Source organism: Podarcis raffonei, chromosome 7 (genome assembly GCF_027172205.1).
Source record: "Podarcis raffonei isolate rPodRaf1 chromosome 7, rPodRaf1.pri, whole genome shotgun sequence".
NCBI classification, from domain to species: Eukaryota; Metazoa; Chordata; class Lepidosauria; order Squamata; family Lacertidae; genus Podarcis; species Podarcis raffonei.
The window spans coordinates 47,798,368-47,821,275 of NC_070608.1; the positions used below are offsets into that span (position 1 = coordinate 47,798,368).

General features: G+C 41.2%; 1 protein-coding gene across 1 annotated transcript in view; it reads right to left on the minus strand.

The window, feature by feature from the left end:
- The window catches only part of EPB41L3 (erythrocyte membrane protein band 4.1 like 3), a 124,368-nt gene extending 101,939 nt beyond the window's left edge, over window positions 1–22,429 (minus strand). Inside the window, exon 1 of the mRNA XM_053396482.1 lies at window positions 22,161–22,429. The gene's annotated coding sequence lies outside the window, so the exon portion shown is untranslated. The remainder of the gene's footprint in view (window positions 1–22,160) is intronic.
- Between the last annotated feature and the right edge of the window lie 479 nt (window positions 22,430–22,908).

Here is a 22,908-nt window from a genome sequence, read left to right on the forward strand (position 1 = left end):
TACCATGTATGTGCATTTGAGCATCCTTGGTGCATTCAGGCCTCCATTGCAATCTAGTGCCACTTCCTGCTCCTTGTACAACAACAGGAACGTTCCTTTGCTCTGTGTCTATCATAGCAACAAGTGGAAACTCTTGATCCAAGGCAGGGTAGGATTTGTGTAGCATGTGGATAAATTGTACTCTTTGTAATGATTACATTTTGGTTATTCAAAGCCATTTGAAATACTATACTCCTTTTGAAACCAAATTTCGACCAGTGGTTCTTTCTAATGGCCCATGTAATTAAGGGTACAGTGCAACATCCTCGTGGCATTCCTATGCTCTTGAAATATAATGCCCCCATGGGGGTGTCTGGTATGCATGTTAAGGTGTAATACATTATCAGAAGCACGTGAAAGCTCTGTAACACAGACCTATTGATTTTAATAGGATTCTTCTTGAATAAATGGATTGTATATTGCAACAGAGTTAATTAATCTTGGCAAAGAAGGTGTTTGTTGCGGAGGAAGGAGCATTGTTATTTATTGTCAATTTCTACCTTCAAAAAGCTATGGTAACTAATTCTTAACAATGTATGTTAAAGGGACAATACATTATAACAACATTGTGTCAAAGTAAAAAAACAAAACACCCTACACTGTTGGCTGAATAATACAAGGGTGATCTGAGGATCGGTGACAGAGTCCAACACATGGGTAGGCAAACTAAGCCCTGGGGGCCGGATCCAGCCCAATAGCCTCTAAATCCAGCCCACGGATGGTCCAGGAATCAGTGTGTTTTTACATGAGTAGAATGTGTGCCTTTATTTAAAATGTATCTCTGCGTTATTTGTGGGCCATAAGAATTCGTTCATATCCCCCCCCAAAAAATATAGTCCGGCCCCCCACAAGGTCTGAGGGACAGTGGACTGGCCCCCTGCTGAAAAAGTTTGCTGACCCCTGGTCCAACGCAAGGCAGAACTGCTTTGCAATCCTACAAGGAATGGGAAATTTTAGGAACCAGTCCCAGGAAAACTTTACTTCTCTTCCCTCACTCTCCCTGGCCACCTTCTAAGTATAATTGAAAGGTAGTAGATACATGGCAATCACTACAAGTTTAAGGCACTCATCCATAAAAGTTGAGAGGTCAAGTCTCTAGGTAAACAAGGACCTTCACCTCTCTTCCATTTACAGAAAAGTTTCACAATGACTAAGCCTAAGGAAACAGGTCTCATGCAGGTCACAGTATTCTATCACACTCCACCTGATACTTTTTCAAAACCATATCCTTCAGTTATTTATATAACGGGAATATCACTCCAAAAGGCTTCCAAGCCAGTGATGTAATGACTGCATTCTGAAAGAACAAAAATTAAATAAAATCCTGACTGGTTGTTTCAACTTAAAGAAAATGCAGTGGTTTTCATTTTTCTAACAAATGTGCTATTAAAGCAGAGATACAAGATTCCTTAGCAAAAATAACTTGTTATTGTTTTTGTCCAAGTTGCAAACTACTTAAATACCTATCCTGCCCTACTTTGGCCATAAAAACATTCTATTCTTTAATTCTTGTCTGTGATGTATGCACACACTGACATTAGGTTTATATTATCACAATGTCTGTTTGAACTCACTGTACTATTCAAAATAAGTTCAAACAGACACTGTGATAATATAAGCCTAATGCCAGTGCATGCATACATTACATCTATACATCCTTGCATAGATACAGCATTCATAGATAACAAGCAGTGACGTGAGCAGCAATGCACAATTGCTTTACTAGAGTAATGGCTTAAACAACATGTGCTGTGTCGCTTCTATATTAGCAATTGAGAAAACCATGTTCTAGGTCACTGAGTAAAGGAGCAAGAACATTTATTTCCATATTCAAGCCAGTTAGACAAGTGATGGGGTATGTCCTCCTCTTAAGCTCCCTCCCTACAAATCTCTACAAGCACAATATAGTTTTCTGTATATCTCTAAGTATTGCAGGAAGCTTTGTTGCAGCCTTAAGTTAATGATTTTCTTACTATCTAGTGAAATTCATCCAAATATACTTTTCATAGCTAAGTTGGCATGATAAATGAACATCAGTGTGCCGATTTGATTATTTGAAAGGGCAAAAGAGTTCTATTAGTTCATGGGTGGTTAACCTGTGGCCCTCCAGATGTCGCTGAACTACAATTTCCATCATCCTGGAAAATTGGCCATCCTGCCTGAGGCTGATGCAGGAACCACATCTGGAGAGCCAGAGGTTACTCACCTATCCACTGGATGAATAGGTGGTCCATTCTTTATCATATTTCAAATTTCACTGTAGCAGAGAATATCAAAACACTACAAAATATTTTTTCTGAGGAAATAATAATGTTAATTCAACAGCTACTTTCATGTGCATCATATTCTTTTTCTTGAAACTTCAACTAGTTCAATCCTACTACTTCAACACTAGGTGGAGCCAATTTCACAAAACTGAATATAAAAGAAGGCAGTAAGGTAACTTCTTATAAACTATACTTACGATATCTGGTTGTTAAAAAAAACAACCTGGACTTTTTAGTTATTAAAAACCAAACAAACAATTTCACCTGCCATTAAAGTTTTAAATACTACTATAACTGCAAGGACAAAGTAAAATGAAATGTTCCATTTGGAAAATTCATATATTTTTTCAGAGTACCTTCTACAAAGAAGGGCATATTTTAACATATGCCTTTTTGAAGTGCCTTAGATTAATGTAAAATTAAAGACAGTTGTATAAGTAAACAAAGGAAAGCAAATATTTACATATCTCCTTTCTTTGTCAATAACTATTTGAATCTTACACAATTTAAGCCAGGGCAACAATTTAACTCACTGATCCACTCCCTAGGTGCTTAGAAAGGGATATACTGTATCAATAGTTCTGCTAGTACTATTTCACCAAGTAAGATACAGTGGTACCTCGGGTTAAGTACTTAATTCGTTCCAGAGGTCCGTTCTTAACCTGAAACTGTTCTTAACCTGAAGCACCACTTTAGCTAATGGGGCCTCCTGCTGCTGCCGTGCTGCCAGAGCACAATTTCTGTTCTCATCCTGAAGCAAAGTTCTTAACCCAAGGTACTATTTTTGGGTTAGCGGAGTCTGTAACCTGAAGCGTATGTAACCTGAAGCGTATGTAACCCGAGGTACCACTGTATTACATCAGCATCTTAAGCAGGTATGCCAACACAACTATCAAGGGATAGAATAAAGATCAGGAAAGTGTATTACTAACTGCTATCTAAAGGAGCATCAGAGTGGGTAGGTACTGTAGTGATTCAATATTAAAAAGTATGTCAAAACAGCTAGTTCAAGTGAAGACAACCTGCAATCCTAAGCATATTTGGAAAGGCAGAACTACTGTCCAAGTTAATAGGACCTATTGCCTTGTAAATCATTCGGAACTGCTGCTATAGGATCTCTCTGGATATGCCACCACAATTTATAATTCCTCCTGTGAGACTGAGACAATGAAAAATGGTATAATCCATTAATATCAAACAGGGATATATTTTACTACTGCTTGATAGAATGCTCTACAAAGAAGAAGAAAAACCTCATCTCACTCCCCAGTCTGAAAATAACTTGTCAAACCATGCAAAGCGCAAGACATAAAACAGTAGCAGATAGTATTTGTTCATTACTCAGAAGTTTCTGCTGGGCTGATGTACTTTATCAACCTCTTCACCAGCTTGGAGGACAATAAACATGCTGAAAGTCTAACACATGGTTTCTATAAGCAATGCAAGCTATACTTCTGCTGACAATTTTACTACTACTACAGATTACTTCAACCTTTGAACTCAGCAGGCCACTGACCTCACTGACACTTTCTGCAACAGGCCTGTAGGATCAGTGCAATAAAGATTAAGATAAGCATGGATGCAATTAACTGTGGCCTACTTCTAACTAAGGAGGCAACCCTTAGGACTCTGGCCTACACCCACTCAAACAGCAGGTGGGGGAGGGGCTCACACTGAGTGCTCCTTCACACATACCAGAAAGTGTTTCACACAGAAAACTAGCAAAACAGAGAAGAGGGGGAAGAGGCATCTATAGTAAGGTTACCAGACGTCCCCATTTCCTGGGGACAGTCCCCGGATTTACAAATCAGTCCCCATACAAAATTCATTGAAGTTGAAAAGTGTCCCCGGATTCATTGAAAAAAACCTGGTAACCTTAATCTATAGCCCAATATGAAATGTAGCACAAGTGGATGTCTGCTCACACAACAGGGTTTCTTATTTCTCTCCTCCCCTCTTCAGCTGGCTTCATGGACCCAAAATCTACAGTGAAGGGTTGGTGGACAATCCAGAGCAGATTCTGAAGGTGTGCTGGGGGATGGAGGGGGGAGAAATCAAATTTCCACTGAGCAAACAGACATCATTGGATGTCACCCATTATGTTTTCTTAAGTGCTGTTAAGGCCAGTGGGACTTACTTCCAGGTTTACCACTTCAGTGAAAAGTTATACAATGACTTGACAAATTTCATTTATATTTAGTGACCAATTAAGAGAAGGTAAAATTAGTTGCCATGTTCTGTGTTTGTCATATTGTCAGCTCTTTTCCAAGGAGGCTGTTCATGTTGTGTTTTAGCTTATGTGAGAACTCACTAGCCATAATAGAAACCAAAAGGGGACTTCAATGTCCCTCTTACATGTTTGTGAACATTTCATCTGCGCAAGCACTGCAACTTTCCGGGTGGAATATTCTCCTTTCTCCTGCTGACCCCTAGGGAGACAATTCTTAGGAGTATGGAGAGCACGCGGGGGGGGGGAGCTCCATTGTACAGGCACAGGTCTGCCGGGGGAGCATTAGATGAATCCAACCCAAAATACAGGTTTCCCAAAGCAATAATTTATAGCATTGATTTAATACACCAGTTCTTGCTGGATTACAACTCCCATCATTGCTCAACTATTTGCTCTGATACCTGGGGTGGGAAGGAGTTGGAGCCAACAATATCTGAGGGTCATAAGTTCTGCACTCCTAATTTATAGGAAGAAGAAAAGGCATCAACATTTCCATACATCCTTAGAATGTGTGCAGAAAGTTTTTTTGATTACCCCATTTTCTGGAACATAGGGCAAGGGGGGGGAAAAGTAATTTATCAATTAAACCTACTGTAATAAATTTGAACCTAACCAGCTGTGTTGATAGGGGTTATTAGCAGATGAATGCTTTACCTTACCTTCAAATGATTTGAAACAAACTCCCCTTCTTGTACAACAGTGTACAGAGATGGCAGTAATATACGGGCTGCGAATACAAGTGGCTATGCATATTTCAAAGCACTACAAAATGTAGGTTTTAGTTTTACAGTGGTTTCTTCAAATCAGACTATAACCCTAAAGACTCCAAATCTGAATCTGACATTTGTTCAATATCAAAGAAACTAGGCTGCTTAGCTCAAAGACACTGGATGAACTGGAGTAGAGTGGATGGGGCTTGAGAAAAGTGAAATGTATATTCTCCTGCCCTCCCCCAACTTAGATGTATATGGACACACACACAGAGCCTCAGAGTGAGTACTCAGTCTACAGTGAGTAGTCAAACAGTCAAGTAGTGCTCTTCATTACTCAGATTTAATGGGCAATTTCATTTCTCTGCTCATTTCACCAACAGTGTCTAAGGAGAAATGCTGCTTTATCCAAAACACTTCAGAACTGATGGTTCAGTGTTCTCATGGGATTGCTCCAATACAGTAGCAGCAACAGGAGGATCCCTGCAATCTAGAAAACTACCTCCTACAGCAAGCATTCAAAAGAGCCGAAGAGAGAGGTACACCTGAAGGACTGGAACAGAGAATGAGTCAGTAGGCAGGTGATAAAACGGGGTGGGTGGGCGAGAGGTGCAAGCATACTTCAAGCTTCCAGTGCATTTCATAGTGATTGCCATATGGGTCACGTGTATAGCACTGCTTTGTACCTTTTCTTTCATGGCTCTACTTTGACATTGGCAAAACTTTGAAAAAAAATTGTGAAGAAGTTCTTGCCCAGCATTTTCTGTCCACTGTTTTGGCATAAGCAGAAACTTGCACAGTACCGGTTAAAGCAGTATCCCATGTAGGCAAATGAGAGCCAAGCTATTTCTAAGAAGCAAGGGGAAGCATTCACTAATCTCCAATCTGGCACAACACTGTGTTAGTATTGCAAGGGGAATAACTAGAAGTCACATGCTAATGTGTGCAATAGTGCCCTAAAGCTTTTCTCTTTTTCTTTTTTTAAAGGAAAGCTAGTCTGCGAAGGGGATTTAAAGCAATGAAAGAGGGATGGGGTTGCTGAAACATTTTCACATCTAACTTTTCTCAGCTCCAAATTGCCCACCAAGTAGTTAATCCCTTGGAGTTCAAATTGCTGCTTTTATAGTATAAATTCTCATTCCCAATGTGACTTTGTTTTGTCAAGGAACTGTTAGCCTGGAACATGTAGTTTGCTCCTTATAATAGAACACATGCCCATGGAGGCAGCCCCATTTCCTTCTCCTGAAGGAAAAAGGGCTTTGGAGAGAAAGAACAGATTTGTACATATCAGTCTTTAAATTGTTGCTTAAGAATTTTTATTTTGTTAGCACCAACGGCGCTCCACTGACCTTATGAATCAATTGTTTCCTCATTCTGCTGACACATAAAGTGTGGGCCATAACTTGCTGTTTCTTCCCAAATAGCACCATTTAACTACTTCCTTATCATGAACATCTTCCTGTGCAAGTGTAATTTAGAAACCTTTGCCACTGTAATTTTCTTTGCTTCATTCTCTTTAAAGCTAAGCCTTTATGTGACAGACAAAATACTCATTCATCAGCACTATTATCTCTCCAAGAAATGAAAATGAACAGCTATGGTTTAAACACAAAAAGAAGGGACCAGAGCAAACAACTTATGTGCATACATGAAAAAGAAATAAAAGGGTGTTTTTAAAAAGAAAGAAAGAAAGAAAGAAAGAAAGAAAGAAAGAAAGAAAGAAAATCATTTCGCATGATTTGTCCACTGCATGCTGTGTCAGGCAAACAGATAAGGAAAAGGAACTTTAAATATAACTCTGGGACAAGTAACTCTGAACAAGTTATAAAGAAGAAGCAATATACCTTCTCACAGTAAATAATTTCTGCTTCCTGAAAGATTCTGAAGCAACATCCCTACTTTGCCTTTTCCTTAACCTCAGCCACTGCAGGTGTGACACTGGACACAACAGGGCAAGTGCAACAAATTCTATTGATGTGTGGGTGGGAACAGATGGGATAATGGAAAAGAGAGAGGAGAGTCATCAAATGAAATGGTGGGTGGACAACTTCAAAGTCCCATTTGGGACTGCTACATCTGTTCTCTGACCATAGAGAGAAGTGGATCAAAATTGGAACAAGTTCTAAAAGGGAAAACTAACTCTAAAGCAGCATCGCGATGCATACGTGGGGCTTATTTCAAATAGACAAGTATAATAGGTTATTTTGGAGCAGCAGCATCTTGGCCATATTGCAGGCCTAGTGGATCATGTTTCAGGCAGCTCTCTCTTAAGTATCCATCCATTTCAAGCATAAATATTTATTCTGTTGCAAATTAGGATCCATTAGTTCCCAGATCATAAAAAGAAGTCATCAGGACTCAAAGGTTGTGCAGGGCAGGCAAGCTTGGTGAACAGAAAGGTTTGATGACCATTTAAAAAGCATGCTCACCTAAGCAACACGTGTTTAACAGTGTGGGGGTGGATACTGCAAGGCAGACCACTTGTGGTGCCCCTCTCTTCAGTAGATACCATTGCCCATAGGACTACATTACATTCCTAATAGAACCAGAACATGGTTTTTTGAGCAATACATTTCACCATGGTAGGAGTATTAGAGCTTGGAGTTTGTTGTTGTTCTGACTTCTCCCCACTTCTTGGTACTATACCATAAATTTAGATTTGAAGATGAGGGTAATCTCATTAAATGGGATTCCTGTGAGCCACTGAATTCTGAAAAGCTGGGTTGAAATCCATGTTCATCTGAGGTCCAAACTAGACACAAAATACACAGCATGCAGCTACGTTTGTTTTGTTTTTTCCTTTACTAGTTACAAGCATGGGGAGTCAATTTCTCATTACAAAGGCAGCAGGAAGGAAGGGGAGCTTATCTCTTCACTCAGCAATTGAAATGGGAACATTGCTTGCTTTATTATTTCTCTATATTATGCTAAAAACTCTGTTGTTATAAAAAAAAATCATTTAACTACCCAAGTTCTCACTTCTTTTCAAGAAAGCAGCTCATATACTAATGGGAGATGTCATATAAAAATGGGGGAGGTGGTGTTCTTTTCAAGTTGATGAACTGAAACACCAAAGGCATCCAAGTGAAGTCTGTTAAAACTGTTTTTAAATCAGTTTTAAAGGCTTAAGTCCTTAACACATCTATCAGCTACACTAACTTCCAGTATGTTTTCAGGTCCAATTTAGAGCTTGTCCTACACTCGTGTAGGACCCTGGCAGAGACACATGCCCGACTGGCATGTTCTCTCCCTCCTGGTCGATAGTTTGGGAGCTTCAAAAGCTTTCTTCAGCCCAAACATCACAGTGACTGATGTCAACATGTTATCCTTTTTTATTTTATCCTTTAAAGTCCTGAATAGTTTTGGCCTGAACTATCTGATAGACCACATTCAGTCATACCATCCTGCCTTCACAGAGATCACAATCACAGGCCTTCTTGGTGTTTCTACCAACCAGGTCTCTGACAGTGATAAGCATGGAAGAGAGAACCTCTTCTGTGATGACTCCACACCTTTTGAACTTCTTCCCAGTAGAACTGAAGCAGGTACCTACACTTCAGATTTTTTTGAAGGCCTTAAATAATCTGATGGTGTTCTGATTGGTCTACCCAGAATAATTTTTGTTTGTTTGTCCCTGTCACTGATGGTGGATAGAATTTTATTATGTTTTTGGAGTTCCGAGTTAGTTTTTAACTTTGTAAATCTGCTTTATTCTTGATCTTAGTAATGCTTTTTAAGTTTTTTAAAAAATATACTTCAACTTTTTATTGCTTTTAAGTTGTTTTGGGTGGGCTTTGTCCAAAAGAGTACTAAATCAATATTTTAAAATAATAAATAATAGATTGCAGGAGGGACTATTTTAGATGCATCCAATTAGTGCACCATTGCTGATGCACAGGTCCTTTTGGACCCAGAAGAAGGCAGAATGGGCCAAGGCACACTTATGCACACGCCGCCAATGCACCTGGGGGCCAGGAATGAAACCCCAGCATAAAAGGGTCACCTGAGCCTGTTAACCTTTTCCAGTCCTGATGCACTGAGTTCATGATATATTACCAGTAGGCAATCATCTCACAGCAGGAATTGCTTTATTGTATGTGGATTTGCATGACTTGGTGGACTAAGAATGGGAAAAGGACTAGACCAGAAACAATTTTTTCCATTTAGCTAGCTATTTCGTTTTGCTTTCGGACTGCCTTCTCTAACCTGGTGTAGGCCATATATTTTAGAGTACAATTCCCATCATCCGCAGACAGCATGACCAATGGTGATGGGAATTGTCTAAAGTACCTGGAGGGGTAGTTTGCATTCTAGTTCTCAACAGAGAAGAATCAAAGCCACAGGTGACACTACATTTCACTACCAAGAGCAGAGGTGGTACAGGTGATTTGCTGTCAGCCTGAAAAACCTCTTCAAGTAGGTCTGCATCATGCAGGACTTGGAACACAGCAGTCAAATAAAATTAAGATGTCCAGGTGTATTGCAACGATACTGAGGTAAATCACATTTATGTTGCATAACTGGTCTTATCACATTTCCAATGAATGCATATGCTTATTACAGTTAACCTGTTTCAGCTCTACTAATGAACTTCGCTGTTATCAGACACAGAACATACTCCTGTTGCCAAGCTTGTCATTCAAGCCTGGGATTCCTCTAATCTCTTTTTTGCTGTTGTTCTTTTACTCTAGACATGACATGCATTCCTATTATTTCATGGAGAGAAATATATGGTTCTCCATATTTTCAAGATGACTTCATTCTATCTTAAGACAAAATCTGCATTTACTTGTTGTTGTTGTTTTAAAAACCGCACTACTGCTGTAGCTGCTGGAGTCAGCCCAGGTACAGCTGAACAAAGATAGCAAAATTGCTCACTTTAATAATCATTGCATGACCATAATGCAATATGCAGTGAAACATTATAAATGTACTTTAATGCCGAAAAGGCTACTATCATACACTCCTAGGCAGAATATTAACAAATATAAAAACAAAACAGTTAGCTCTCAGAAATGTAGATTCAGATGTTGAGCAAATAAAGTGAAGAAATACACAACATGTATATTCCTGAGCTCAGGAACCATTACTCTTTCAAGCTGATCAAGGCTTCCTTGCTTCAAAGAAGGAGCTGCAGCAGTTCACTTACAGGACTCACTGCTACTCAGTCATGAAATTACCTAGCACCAGTCATGCAGGAAAGCCACTTGAACTGCATTTCTAGCCACATATCAGAAAAACAACAACAATCCCATAGAATGGGTCAGGGAAGAGATTAAAGGTGCAAATGGCATCCCTTGTAGTCAATGGCAAAACTTCCATTGATCTTAATAGGTTTGGATTGTCCCCTAAAGCAGCATAGCAACATATGCTCAACTAGCATGAAAGGTCATATGAAAAATGATGAGCATCATTAAACTCCAGCTCCATGACCTCATATTAAAGCCATAAGACAAGCAGCTCTGCAAATACAGAGCTAGGATATGAAAAGATTAAAAGACACACTACACATATTTGCACTTGTGGATTTATAACCAGTACATTAAAAATTATTTGTTTGTAGCTCATATGTCAAGCAGTCAATTAATATAAATCTAAGATAATAAGAACACTCTGTAGCAGTATCAGTGCACATTTAGAATGTATCACAGAAAATTAAACCAAACAATTATGCACATTTCCCAGTTATTTTCATGCAACTGAAAAATATTGGCAATTAAATTACAAACTGCACTCTGGAATCCAGGGAACCATACTAAATCATGTACTTAAATAACACAAAAGTAACATCTCTCATATATCATTAAAATACATGCTTAATTTTAACAATGTGACAGCAGAATGTGCCTTTAGACTGTGTTCTGGACCCCATCAGTGGGATTTACTGCTTTGAACATTGAACATACTGCTGCACCATCCTTAACTATTCAACTAGGATTTGAAACTTTCTGAACTTATCATATCACTTATTAAACCTGGTGCCCCTGATATAGTTATAGTCACACATTTTTTAAAAATTGTTTAATACATGACTAGCTGCACAAGAATACAGATGTGGATGCATGTTCAGATGTACTTTAGAATACACTGCCATTCAGAGAAATACAGAACAGATTAAAATCTATGCTTATTCTGCTACACATTCAGATGTGTAGCAAAATACACATCTAATTTTATGTCTGTGGTTCCCAATACAGCAAGCAATAGGCATGTGCAAGCTTGCTATTAGTGAGAATCTCCCCAAACAGTACTACTGGCCAACGCAAACATAAAATGTGGGTGTGGATGAGCCGAGAATATGGCATAATATATCATAAATATGACATTCATATATACATACACAAACATATTTTCTAAACCACACTTTCCTCTAAATTAGAAATTCTAAAGAGCCATTTTTCATGTCTCAGAGAAAAATATCTTCATTCCATTACATTTTTTTTAGAACTTACCAATAATTTTGATGTGATGACCATCACCAGACCATTGTAGTATGTTAACATTGTAGTAGTAGTCAGTGAATCGTACGAGTCAGCACATAAAAAAGAAGGGGAGGGGAAACAAGTTAGTAATTTAATAGCAATGTCACCGGTTTATAAATAATACGTTAAAAGATAACAGTCAAGTGCTGGTATCAGTTAATTGCAGACATCAGCTCCATTAGAGACACCATTAGAGATACCAAAAAAATGAGCAAGATAATATCCTTAAATAGTGCATTGAGTCGGTAATAGTGCAGGAGCAATGAGCTAGACATGGAATGAAAAAGAACATTGTTATAACACAAAGATTGTGGCTGAGGGAGCATGTCAATTTGGGGAGTCTGGTCAAGGCAAACTAGCCAAAAGATTGAAGCAATAATTTGTTCTAAGTTCAAGCCAGAAGAAGAAAAAAGTCCTTAAGGATAACACAATGTTCTGGGAATTGGAATAAAAGAGCTGTACAAGAAATGTAGCAAGAACCAAAAGATTGACATTGTAAGGAAAAGGCACACCAGGAAGGTGGCTCAAAACAAACAATATAATAAATAATAATAATACCCCGCCCATCTGGCTGGGTTTCCCCAGCCACTTTGGGCGGCTTCCAACAAAACACTAAAATACAATAACCTATTAAACATTAAAAGCTTCCCTAAACAGGGCTGCCTTCAGATGTCTTCTAAAAGTTTGGTAGTTATTTTTCTCTTTGACATCTGGTGGGAGGGCATTCCACAGGGCGGGTGCCACTACCGAGAAGGCCCTCTGCCTGGTTCCTTGTAACAAACAAACAAACAAGCAAGCAAGCAAACAAACAAACCACTTCAGGAGGAGGGCTCTGTGCTTGCCCTCCTCTGCTCCCTCAACATTCATATATTGAGGGGGCTGAAGACCCCTCAGCCCCCTGTAATTGGCACGCCTGATTTCTAGGATAAAGGCAAAACAAGAGGAAAAGTAACTAACAACTGGTACTTTAAAAAGCTGTATTGGAAACAAGCTGATGACTTTGATATTTAATCACTACTAGTTATGTCCTCAGATCATGTTCAGAATTAGAATATATTCAAAAACAGAGTGCATGTAACAGTGCCAAGATTTCAAGTGTTCCAAGAAGCCAGTGTTATTGTGTTATCTGTCACAGTCAATCTGAAAGTTTTCCCCATCTGTTATCTTAGGCCTAAAACTAGCTGACCTTGGAAAATATATACCACTGCATAAAATGTAAGCCCTATAAGAATTTCCAAGCTAAGCCAAAACACTGGATGGCAGTCAACAAAGTTTTAGTCAGAGTAAACCTACTGAAATTAACATAGTTAATTTGGTGTTAACATAGTTGTGCTCATTAATTTCAGTGAGTCTACTTTGAGTAAAACTTAGCTGAAGATCACCTAGTATCAATATTATCTACCTGGAAATCTCTAAACCACCCAGGACATGTACCAAAGGCAGTAGTTACTTCTCTGCTAAACAGCAAGCTCAGGGAACCCTTAAGGTTCACACAAGACAGCAGCAATATAAAATATACTTAGGGGAGAAATCACTTAAAGCATTCCTGTCCTGAGCCACTAAAACACTGAGTGCATACAAAAACCTAGAGTCAACTCAGACTTCTTAACTGCCACCCAGAGGCCACTTTTACATTTCCTCAGTTGGCTATAGGCACAGTATAGTAAGCTGTGCATGTCCAGTTTAGAATAGTAGCAGAGGTAGTAGTAAAAGTAATGTGACTTGTTTTACATCGCCATAGAACATTTTTGTTTTCGCTATCTGTGATGATCGGGAAAAAGGTGGGGTATAAATAATTATATAATAATACTAATAATACAGTAATGGGGACAAAATGGATGGTGCTACATGAACAGTGTATGGCACTATTTTTTTTAATGTTTCTCCTTTTTCTAAAACAAAAACAAAGCCCTCCTGCTCTACAAATTAAAACACGTGCATAACCTCAAAAAGCGAGACTCTGCCTAGTCCACCCCTTGCCTATCATGTTTCATCATCATCATTAGTAGTGAGTCTGATTCACAAAGGAAAACATGTTTTTAAACTGATTTCCCATCCTTTGTTTGACGCTCAGAACTCTACTATTATAGTCTGGTCATTCATGTGTATAGCAAATAAATAATTGAGGGGGGTCAAGCAGGGACAGGCCAGTAGCTACATGCTTCTCCCATCACTGTTCTCATAACTGCTCAAGTTGTGGAAGGTGACTGTCTGGAATGGTAATGTATCCATGGAGGTTTCTCATGATTTTCCAAAGTTCTAAAAGATGTGGAGAACCTCCATAGGCATAAAACAATCCCTGCTTGAGGCAATCACCTTCCATGAGTCAAAAATGACTATGGACGAAAAATGAAGGTAGTGTGCTTATCCCTGCTGTATTTTGTGTGCTGTGTCTGTATTAACTTTTCTCTAGTTGCAACACCTAAAGAGGAGTCTGCATTCCTCAAGCACCCCTACAAGTCATATTTCTAATCAAGTGCTAAGACCATAATTTGGATAAGCCCATGACAGGTCAGACAGAAAGCCATGCTACAGAAACGGGTTCTCCAAGAGAAGCTGTTCACATTGGCAAGAACACTGTTTTTTAGGCATTATAGATCCCAATTGCTCCCTGCACAGCAAGTAGCTAAATGCTTCATGGAACACTGATGTGCCAATTCTGTGTCACTCTTGTCATTTATTCTAAATATAAATCTGAAGAGATTCAAAATTACGCTTCTACTTTACATTCCTGAAATAGCTGTCAAAACAAGAGATTACATGGATTAGTTTGCTATTGTAGTCACACTGTTCGCTTACCAAGTCCTGAAAAATACTTGCTGCTAACTACTGAAAACAATGCTTTCTCAGCTGCCTAAGCATATAGGTTTGTGTGCGTAATATATTAAGCTGTATATAAGAAAAAAATCTATATTTTAGGGCATGGAATACATTCGGTAATTTATTAGCCAGCAGCATTAACTTTTTTCTCTTAAGGAAGGGAAATGAAGGTTGTAAATTGTTGATTTTCATTACAGTGTCAGGAATTTTTGCCTTCTATCTTACAATGAGGAGGGCTTTATGTCTCCAAATAGTCTTTTCAGCTACAATAGGAGAACAGAACAGCTATCTATTTCCTGATATTACCTTTCTTCAAGCAAGCAAAAGGCTTTATCTAGCCAGTATAAAATCAAGTGATTATATTTTGCAAAGCATTTGAAATCAATAGTTTACTGAGAAAATGTTCAGGGCAAGATATATTCAACATTTCCAGAATTTCTGGAGCCATACATATATTTCTCAAAAGAAAAAATAGTACATAAAATTGTACTGTTCAGAATACTTCATGCATTTTGGATATGCACATTCATTTTATTAGAGCAATATAAATAAACTGGAGTTAGTAATGCTTTGGAATAAACAAGAATGAAATCAATCAACCCTGCTGAAACTTTGCAATTTCCTGGGGGCATACACAACCATCCTCATACATGCCTGAGGCTCTGTAACCTAGTAAAAGGTTATGTGTGGTGCTTTTAACCTTTGCTGCATCTGCATCGTGGTGGAAGGTATTTGGTTAAGCAAGATTAAGCAAAATGTCGGCCCAAACAATGCTGTTCCTGGATCCAAGACCTTCAAGAAATTCACTGGAGACCTACTACAGTCCAGGGTGCTGTGGTAGACAGTGGCGGAACTTCATGCTCTGGCACCGGGGGGTGGGGTGGAGAGCAGGCGAGGCTGGCGGGCATCCCAGGGGTGTGGTGCACTGCCCGCAGGGGCGTAGTGTGCATCCTGGGGGCGTGGCACTCAGCACCGGGGGGGGGGGGAGCCACGATGGCACCCCACCAGGATCATGCTGCAATGCGTTCCCCCCGCACTCCTCTTCCTCCACCAGTGGTGGTAGACTCACCCTCATATCCCTCAAGATCTCCAAGGCAGAGAGAATATGACTGGTTAATCATGGAACGGAGAAATGGTCTGGGTGCTTGGAACAATGGCTTTCAGCACCCTCTAAATGTGAAAAGTTCGGCCTTCTTGGTTCTCTGGAACAATGACATGAAAGGGTAGCTAGCAGGAGTAACAGTGGAGAAAATCTGAAGACTAATTTGATGGGTTAGAACTCATTCTGTAACCTACTCTGTAGCAGTGATGATGCTCATGTCAACACAGCCAGCAAATTATATCATCCCAACAGATTGACATCCATTCAGAGCTGACCTAAATGGTGTTACATATTAAACTCCCATTAGCTTGCTGTTACCAGTTTGTAAAACATCTTGCCAGTTAAGATGCTCACATTTGAGTATCTACAGCTTTGACTCAGGTGTCTGGTTTTCCTGTTTCTTCAGCTTAAGGATGTGGACAAGCTGCCTGAAGATCTGAAGCCAAACAGTTCTTCTTTGGATCCTTACCCATCTTGGCTGAATAAGAATACTGTACCAGAGCTGAGTATGTTTCCTTGCATGGGGACTATGTTCCAATTCCAATACTAAAAGAAGGATTTGTGAGCCCTCTTTCACCTCCACTATCCTTATTTGTTACCAGCTAGGCTTTAACTTCCCATTTTTTGAGTAAGGTGTAGGAGAGAGTGGTGGCAACTCAGCTGCAGGTTGGATTTAGATCTGTTCCAGCCTGGCTTATTACAAGGCTGAAACCACCTTAATGACTTTGGTGGGTGACAGGCACCAGACACTGCACAGGGGGAGTCTTCCCTGCTGGTTCTGCTGTACTTCTCAGTGGCTCTGATATCATCCTTTTATAGGATTTCCTGCAGCAAACGGAGCAAGTGGGTGAGTTGCCAATGGGTTACCTTCCCAGAATTTCTAGCTTCAAGCATTTCTGCTGTAGTCTGATCGTGGAAGTGATGTCAAGTTGATGATGAAGCACCTTCCACATGGCTTGAACTGTTCAATGTTCCACGCAGAATGGCTGCCATTGTATCTACTTTGTCCCTTGGCTAAGTGTGGGGAGTAGCACATACATGGCACCTTCTTCCTATCTGTTATATGCTGTCAATTCGTACCATCTCCATCTCTGTATAACAAAAGTTATGAAGCTGAAAATGTTGGTTCAGCTCCATGCAGCAATTTTAGGGGCAATTACTTCTTCAGCTGACACTGAAATTACAATTTTTCAGGTATCACATCAGCTGTGAATATTTTGGAGCACAGTGGATATGCTATTTTTATAATGTATAACAGAACCCTTCAACAACCCACCTTCTCCCCCCCCCCTTTTGCTGAAATATCTGTTATTGGCCTAGAGTGCTAACTGCCCAAGATCTATTACTTCCCAACTTATTTGATAGTCAGAGAAGCAGCACATTATCCCACTTCATGGTAGAACTATATATTTGGTAGCTCATTCGTCAATAGGCAGAATACAAATAGTGCAGGTAGAAGTGTGAAAAATGCTTTGGATTTTTTTTAGAACATTATGACTCATATTTTATCCATCCAAAGTATGGATGAGAAAAGTGAGAATGATTTAGCGATAAATGAATCATATGTACCAAATATGCACATTGGAAAAACTGGAAAAGGAAACAGAGCAATAAAACCTTGATTCTGCAGCTATATTAAATAGGGTTTTAGTGAGCAACTCACAACACAATTGTCATGCTCCTACACAAAAGAAAGTCCTATTGAGGTCTATGGGACTTACTCCCAAGAAAGGGTATTACAGGCTCAATAGTAAAGTCAAATATTGAGGTTTGTTGTTTACATTTTTCCTGTAACATACACACAATACATACAAAAGGACACCATAGAATTATTTCATGTTTGGATTATGCATCTAAATTGCCTCTAGAACAGAAAATTTCTAAACATAATGTAGTATTTAACAAGCCCCCTCCAAAAAGAAGTTGGGCAAACGAGGCTGCAATTCTGTACCCACTTAACAGGGAATAAAATCCCTTGAATTTAGTGGGGCTTACTGCTGAATAGGCATGTATAGGATTGCACTGTTATTCTCTTACACACACACTTCAAAAAAAGAAAACTGACATATTGTTCCCTTACAGATTTTACCCACAATCTAACAAAGTTGGAGGCATTCAGCAGTGCGTCTAATTCTAAGTAGGCTTGTTATCATTAGAAAAATAAGCATTATTTCTGTAATCCTATATGGTTACTCAGAAGAAAGTCTTATTTAGTTTAAAGAGGCTTCTGAGCAAAATTTAGAAATAATTTTAGTCACTATGGTGGGTTTTTTTAAAAAAGAAAAATAGTGAATAGTATATGTGGCATAAAATTCAAAATGTCAGTCCCAGATTTTGCCTCATTATCATCAATGTCACTGCCATTTTTCTATTCTTTGCTTGATTTCATGCTGTTAAACCTCTTATCTGTGCATCAGTGTGATCAGGATTATTCAGCAGTGGCAGCTGCTGAATAAGGCCAAAGCATTTCAGTTGATTTCTGAAACAACTGCATTTCTAACCTCTTTTGACCCACTCTACAGACTAAACAGGAGTTCAAAATTTAATTCCCAATCTTGTTCAATGTTTTTGTCACTCACAATAATGTTAAGCTAAAAATGTGTCAGTGTTAAAACATTGATCTCCTTCCTCCCCCCCCACCCTTTAGAAGTGCATTTATGCTGCGATCTATAAAGAGACACTAATATGATCAACTTACAGGGATCAACAACATATGTGGTGTTGCTTACATTACAAGAGCAAATAATGAAGCTATATTTAGCCTCTTATAAAACATTCTGAGTATTTGGGCGATGGCAACCATTACATACATAAAGACTTAAGTAGATACAGTGAAATTAAAAATAGAAGCGTTGGGGTTCAGGAACCATTCTCCATCTAAACATATCCATAGATCAATCAATGTAAGGCACAGATACTAGTAGTCACATGAAATAAGGGCTTTCTAGTAATTAATAAACATTGTACTGTTCAAGTGCAAGCTCAGATATGGCACGAAATCTGCTTCGCCTGTGAAATAATGTGTCTGTCTGTCGGGGGAGGGGTGCAATGACTCTTACAAGTGCTGCTCCAAGACTCTTAGCATGCTTAATACCCTGGTTGGCTGTGACGTGAGGAGGGGGACAAAAAACTAGGAGGGAAGGTGGAATTGAATGACTGCCCTGGAAGACGGCAGCACCAGCTGGCTGGAAACCTTAACAGGAACACTCCACACCACAACATTTTGTTGGGCGTCTCTCTTGGCTCACCAGTTCTTTAACTGCATTAGAAAAATGGATAAGGAAATGGGTCTTGCAACATACATCAGAGTTTATGTTCTAAACATGCCACAGACCCATTCACTGAAGTCAGTCAGTAATTGCAGGCAGTAGGTTCAGCATTATCCACAAATGCAATCAGCTGTTTGTGTAATATTACTGAAGACTCAAGAACTTTCCTGACACAGGCAAAATGCACCTTGAATCTGCTGACACAGCTTTTAAAGTTTGTACTCTGATCATTATTAGCCATTGATGCACCATAACCCTATCCAGTCTGCAGATTTCCCTTCTGAAACAACACCCTTCAGCAGAATCCTAGTCCAACCTTTTCTAGGCTTGCAATTAGCCTGCCCAGTTGACTGATCTCTGACTAGTCCCTCACTCCCCTTGTCTTTAGCATATTTTAGCATAATGAAATGCAACTGCCCATATGCTATTAGTACTATACATCTAACAACGCTCTCTGACAGTCAGCAATTAGCTTGGGCAGCCACAGCCTATAATGTCGCACAAGCAGTGTGTGGAGCAACTGTGTTCTACAGAGAGAAAGATAAACAGGCACTCTTGGAAGCAGTCCAACTTTAAGAAGAAGAACCCCAAAGTGAGCTTACTAAAAAAAGAATCCTAATTACTGCTGCAGATAAGGCAGGCCCTTTAGAGTTTACTCTTCAGCCCCCTCACAGCTAAAGTAGCTGAAGACTGCTATGTTTATTAGTTAATGTTTCTCCAATTCAGTCATTCTTTTAATTCCTATTTGTAGTAGCTAAGCTGAGGTGAGGAAGCAATCTAGGCAAGAAACAAGTGTTAAATGAAATATATTTTTCTACCTAGCTAACTTTATTTTCATTTCCTTACCATTTCCCTGGAATATCAAGCTGTATGGAAGGAATCACATATTTACTAGAATTGAAATATTTACATTTTATTAAAAAATGTAATGAATGTAAATCCATTAAATGAAAATTTAGAGAGTGTGTGTGTATGTTTGTGTGTGTTTACCAGTTGAAAATGTAAAAGATTTTGCTGCTACCTAGTAACTTTTTCTTTTTTCTTTTACAAACAATACTCCATAACTTTTAACAAAGTGACAAATGGAAGACAGAAGGGATACAACAGTGGATTGAAGAGGGAGAGAGAGAGGGAGAGAGATTATGGTTAACAACTATATCTTCATTATTACCAAAAAAAGAAGATTATGCATTTTGGCAAAACAAATACTGAAACTTTGTTTCACAATTTGAAGGGAGGCAGTCTATGCATTAAAACTTAATTATTTAACCTACAAATTAATCACTAAAGACGGGAATACTTTCATATATGATTCGTACAGTCAATAGTAAGTCCATACCACCTAAAAGCCAACAGTTTATTTTTGTAAAGCAAATCATCTCTCACGCATGCATGCACGCACACACACATCTGTTAAGGCCATTTCCTCCTGCTTATGTTTCTATCAGTGCTGTGACTCCAACCTTCTTATAGTGTCTAATAATTGTTGTCATCTGATTGTTGTTGTCCCACAGATGGCGCCACAGAGTGCCTACAATCTCTCCATACATTAGAGCACTATAACTCCTGGTGGGTGAGACAGCAAGAATCTTGTGTGTCATCTCATTCCAGAAGAGAATCAATCCATAGTCCAGCCCAGCACTCTGCCGAAGATCTAGGAGTTTAGCTTGCTTCGGTCCTGTCCCCCTTAATGAAATAACTGGAATCACAATACAACCTAAGTAGTGGAACTGCGGAGAATTCACACAGTACAATCTGGCTTTCCCCTTCCCCTCTTCCCTTGACAGAAAAATCCACACTCCCTGAATGGTTTTCTCTAGTATTCCGGGAAGGACAAAGAGGGAAATGGTGATACTAATAGACTTTGATCTTCCCCCAGTGCTTATCCATGGTTGCATCCCTCATTCTATCATATCAGTTATACAGACATATGCTAAAACCAAACTCAGCCGTCCTAGTGCTGACCTGGATGTAGCCAAAATAGCACCATTCACACACAAAGGAGAGGTATCAGCAGTTTGGGGAAACCCCAAGGTTTGCAGTCTTGCAGAAGAGAGGAAAATAGCTTTGGGAGAGTAAGCCCAAAACAGCTGAATGAGGACTACTGAGGGGAATTCTGGTAGGCTGCTGGTGAAGGGGAGGAAACAACAGAGTGGAGCATAGAGGCTGAAATCCTGGACAGAAGCACCGCACACTGCAATATTTTGTTGCAGCTCTGACAAGCATTGTTTTGCAGTCATTCCTTTCCTACCATTCCTTTCCATCGATCATTGTACTGAATATTACAGATCACCTACAGTACAAATGCGAATTTACTGAAAATAAAAATAAAAATAAAAAGAGGGATGGAAATATGCAGAGCGCTTGCTTCCCGTTCACGCGCACATCTCACGGAGCGCAGAGGGAGGTGAACACCTGCTCGAGTGCAGCAAAACTCAACATCTGCCAGAGTTCAGCGTGCAGGTTAAAAAGCCATTTGGAAAGAGGTGAACGAAGTGAAGAGATCCTCACCCTTTCAGCTGTGCTCCACATGCGCTACGAAAATCAAAACGCGCAGCTTACTCGCCGGCTTCCGAGAAACAGACGGGCGAACAGCAAGTCCCTCCCGGAGCCAAAGTTCCTGCTGCTGCTTCTGCGCTCCCGGCTTGTCTGATTCCAGCCACGGGCTCGTCCCTCTTTGGAAGAGCGGGGAGCGCAGAAGGCGCGGGAAGCAGGCGAGCGGCTACGCTGGGCAGGGCGGGCAAAGCGAAGCAGCATCCAGGACGGCGGGGCTGCGGCTGGGTGGGGACAGGACTCCGAGAGGATTACACACTCACGCGCGCGCACACACAGAGCCGAGCGCCGACCTGGGAAGGGCGGGGGAAGAGCGAGAGGCTAATGGACTTCTTAAGCTCGGCACGAGCGACCGGAGAGACTCGCTGGGGGGAAGAGACGCTCCCCAGAAGCCCACGCGAAGCCGGGCGGCGGCGGCGGCGGAGAGGACCCCCCCTCCCGCCCCGCGGCATGTTTTTCTCCCCGGATACCTATCTCGCTCCCTTCACCGCCTCCTCGCCGGACGGAGACGCAGCAGGGCGGCGAGCGCGGCATCTGTCCCTCGCCCAGCCCTTCCCGCTGACCTCAAAGCAAGGGCAGGACGCCGCTCTCCGGCGACGCATCGAGCAGAAGCCGCTCGGGTCCGCCGCCCGCCCTCCCTCAGACTTGGCCGCGCGGGACAGGAGCAAGAAGCGGCGAGGCGCCTCACCTGAGAGACCCGCCGCCAGAAGCAGCGGCCGCCGAGAGTCCCGCTCAGCCCCCGCTGGCCGCTTCCTCCTGGCAAAGTAGCGCGGGCGCCAGCCGGCGGCAGCTTTCACCCAGGCTCCGAGGAACCAGGGTGGCGCGGCTCTGGGGCGCGCTTGGAAACCCTTCAGGACGGCGGGAGAGCGAGCGAGCGAGCTGCCAAGCCGGGCGGCTTCTCCTCCTGACGCTCCTTTCCCCACCTGCAGCGGCGGCGCTCGCAGTCCCGGGAGCCTGCCTGACAGAGCGATCCGAGCGCCGCGGCCACGCCCCTGCTCTCCAAAGCGCCTCCCCATTGGTGCGCCGTCGGATTCCCACTGGCCGCCCCGCCCCGCCTCCCCCTGCCCCTCCCCCCCTGGTGTGCGCAGTCTGGACGCCGCTGCTTTCCGCAGGGAGAGGAGAGATTCTGATGGGCAGCCAGCCCTGGAGCAGACCTGTCGGGCCATTTGCTCGCGATGATGGATGGCTCTTTGGGACGGAAGAAACGAAAGCTAAATGGAACTTTTATAGAGCTGGGAAAGGAGGAAGGATGCGGAGCGAACTCTGCTCGTCTGGCTTCCAGAGGTTGCTGAACTGCAGCATCACCACCCCTAGCCAGAGGCATAATGGGGCTCCCTTGGCAAGGAGCGGCCCGGAGAGCACGTGGCTCCTGGCCACTCTGAGCCAAAGTGGAGGGGCGCTGTTTTTGCAGCCCTCCCCTGGACCTGCGCCCTTGG